Genomic DNA, 3,839 nt, shown 5'->3' with positions numbered 1-3,839 from the left:
CTGGTCATAGAATCATAGAAGTAGGGTCGGAAGGGACCTTGTAGATCTTCAAGTCCGACCCCCCGTCCGGGCAGGAGAAAAACTGGGGTCAAATGAGTCCAGCCAGGTAGGCATCAAGCCTCCTCTTAAAGACCCCCAGGGTAGGAGCCAGCACCACTTCCCTTGCAAGTTGGTTCCAGCTCCTAGCCGCCCTGACAGTGAAGTAGTTCTTGCGGATGTCTAATCTAAACCTACTCTTCAACAACTTGTGGCCGTTATTCCTTGTTATGCCAGGCGCACAAGGGGAAACAAGGTCTCCCCCAAATCCTTCTGGTCCCCCCTAGCGAGTTTATAGATGGTCATCAGGTGCCACCTCAGCCTTCTCTTGTGAAGGCTGAACAGGTTCAGATCTCACAGTCTCTCATTGTAGGGTCTGCCCTGTTGTCCCCAGATCATGTGGATGGCCCTCCTCTGGACCCTCTCGATGTTGTCCACATCCCTTCTGAAGTGGGGCGCCCAGAACTGGATGCAGTACTCCAGCTGTGGCCTGACCAGTGTCATGTAGAGGGGGAGGATCACATCCTTGGCCCTACTTGAGATGCACCTGTGGATGCACGACAAGGTCCGGTTAGCCCTGCCAACCATGACCTTGCATTGTTGGCCCATGTTCATCTAGCCAGAGAAAGAGCCAGCCCAGGCAGAAATATTACATTTCACTGAAGGAAAGTTGTTTTAGACCATTTCATAAGGTTTCACATGTGAGACATGAGGGGGTTTTTTTGCTAAAAGTGAAACTTTTGGCATAGGGAAAAGATAAAGCATTATTCATAGTCTCACTTGAGGAGGCTTGAAGAGGCAGAAGCATCTCTTCCTCTATCCAGGATGTTTTGCTCAGCTTTAGGCACATTTCAGGGTGTGACTGGCCTAGTCTCTAACCAGATGTTATAATTTGGAGTGCCCCGTAAGAAATAGTCTGTCATGTGACCATAACAATCACACTGGATCAATACAAAAGGTGATTATAATCATCTGTAGCTTCTTCATTCTTATACTAAGAAAACTGAAATGTGCAGTATAGTTTTAAGGTTTTTTACATGCAAGGCAAAATTCCTGGATCATCATGGCTACAGTATCATTCAAATACTACCAAAGTAGTATTTGACAGTATTCAAAGTAGTATTCACTGACAGATAGCCTGTAAAAGAGCAGGAAAGGAGAGAAAGAAGAAATATTTTGTTTCTTACTATGTATTATTGAACTGGCGGAGTCATCAGAAAACAGGGCTCTACCTTAATCAGAGTTTGGATGCAAAACATATTTAGTTGCTGAAAAAACAAAGATTAACCATTCTGTATGCTCTTTCTGTGTAAAATATACGAGCACTGGTCTGACTTACACTATTACATGCATCAGGCTGGCTAAGCTCACCTACTTATGGTGTGAAATGTTTACTATGTTTCCTAAATGTTTTATTTAGCGTAATTAGCTCTTTGAACTACTCACATCTATGATATTCAACAAGGATTTAAAAATTCAGTTTTTCTTCCAAGACAGCATGTGACCTTTTCTTCAGAGTTATGATTACAATATTAAGGGTCCAATACAGACTGCTGTGGAGTACCTGGAATTCCTGAGACCCTCTCTTTCTTTTTAAATCCCCCAATAAAACAATATGTGATAAAGCAGGTGGACTGTATTTTGTCTCAAGTCACTTCTTCAGTGAAAGCTTGATAAACACAGCTCTCTCTCTTCCCCCTGCTCCCTACACTCCCCCTCCTTTGTATCCCTTCAGGAAGTGAAATTTTAAAACACTCGCTGCTTTCAATGGATGATAAGAACAGGTCCAAACCACTATCATATGGCCATGCACACACATATGGCTTAGGGCAAAACTGACGCCAGTGGTCTGATTTGAAAGAGGTAAATCAGTCCCATTATTTTTAAATAGAAAAGTGGCATGGTTGTGATCAGCACACATGACTATCATATGCATGTGAGGCATACGTAATGGCTGCACTAGTTTCTAAAATGATTAAAAGGAGATTTGTTTCAAAGGCAATTTAGGAAAATGCCAAGGGACTTCTGTGAAAATATGCCTATGTCATCAGTGTATTTGCCCTGTAGAAACATGCTTGCTAAATCTGTAATACGGCTTACAAAAATACAAAACAAAACAAACCCCCACTTTCATATAGTTCCCCTTTGCTGGGCTACTAGATTACTTTGACCTCTGATAGCAAAATAAAAATATAAATTATAAATCTGAGGCTTGTGAACAACTATATTGAGCAGCGACTAATAAAAGGAAAAGGGTGTAAGAACCCTAACATTATTTCCATCACAGGTATTTGGGATAGATTTCTTGGTTACTTCACTGGCCAGTCTTAAGGAAGAAACAGATTATATATTTCCTGCTGAATTACCTGGAAATGTAATGAGGGCCACTTGTCAAGCAAGCTGATTGGTTTAGTTCCTATTAGTCCTAGGGCAACCCATGCAGAAGTTAAAAGGTTAGTGGCTTTCTTTTTTTGGGACCACTTTGCTTTGAAGTACTATTCACACAGGTTTCTTCCCTGAACTCCAATGGCCAGTGCTCTCCATCAAAGGCAGTTCTATTTGCCAAACTGGAGTTTAGTTACCCTTCTCAGGGGCTTTTCCTATGTGCATATACACAGCATGCAGCACAGCTTTCCTTAGCTACCTACTTTGCTTTAATAAAAGTTCTGCACAAAATGTACTGCACACATCTGTATCATATGGCACTAGATTCTGTGCTTAGCCCAGGAGAGAAAGGATCAGATGTCAAAGAATTCACTATGGCTCCCCTTATCACAGCTGGTTTTAACCCAACATGACTTAGAGCTGTTACTTTAGGTTGGTCCAGTGTCCTTAACTGTGTGGATGCTAGAAGATGATGGGTGTTGCAGAGCCCTGTTCCACTTTCTGCCATCCCAATCTCAGTGCTTTCCAACATGATGCTCTGCAGAAGAGATGGGCCAGAGGAGCCCATCTGTGGGACAGAAATTTTCTCTCCAAAATCAGCACTTTGCAATTCCGTTCAGTCAGGGTCAAGTTACAGCACCAATGCATTAATGAGTCTGGCCCATTCAATTCAAAGCATCACATATTGGTCACATTTGTCAGTTTTCACTAGAACACTCCTAGTTCCTCCTTTTGGAGAGTTATTTTGATTGCTGAGCTATTTGAAAGCCTTCTGTTACTAGCCCACCCCACCTTCTGGGACAGCAGACAACCCTTTTCACTGTCATATGTCTTCTGAAGTCACACTTTGCCTGTGACAGCTCTTGCCACACCTCCATCTTAAGCAAGAGGGTGGAGTGGGGAGACTTCAGGATTGGTGACACATGTATTTTCAGAGCACCTGTAGCCTACAATGGCATGGCTCCAGACAAGCCAGAGTTCATGATGCTTTTGACATTAAATAGTTAGTTCCCTCTGGCTTGCTCACCTCCTAGCACTATGACTAGCTTCAAAAGCAGGGGGTTGAAGGTGTTCACATCCCTGTATGCCCCATAGATTTCCAAGGACATAGGAGATAGGAGTCTACTGAAGTTGAGGGTCCAGGTCCTCCCATGTCCTGGCCAAATGCTCTAACCATTGTGCTATTTAAGGGAGACTCCCCACATAGAGGTCTCCCCTATTTCCCCATCTTTGTTCCTGTCAAAGGACACCCTTCAGCCTTCCCCCAGGACAGCCTACAATCCTTTTAACATCTTCAGGCTGGCTGGGCCCAAACCTTTCTGAAAACAGGTGGACATGAGATATGCCTGCCACTCCCTGCCCCCACCCCCACTCCAGGCTCAGTCCCTAGAGTGAAGGTGGGGGCAGCAAGTTCAGCA

This window comes from Crocodylus porosus, unplaced genomic scaffold (assembly GCF_001723895.1).
Source record: "Crocodylus porosus isolate Cpor-Errol unplaced genomic scaffold, CroPor_comp1, whole genome shotgun sequence".
NCBI lineage: Eukaryota > Metazoa > Chordata > Crocodylia > Crocodylidae > Crocodylus > Crocodylus porosus.
This window is presented reverse-complemented; position numbering follows the sequence as displayed.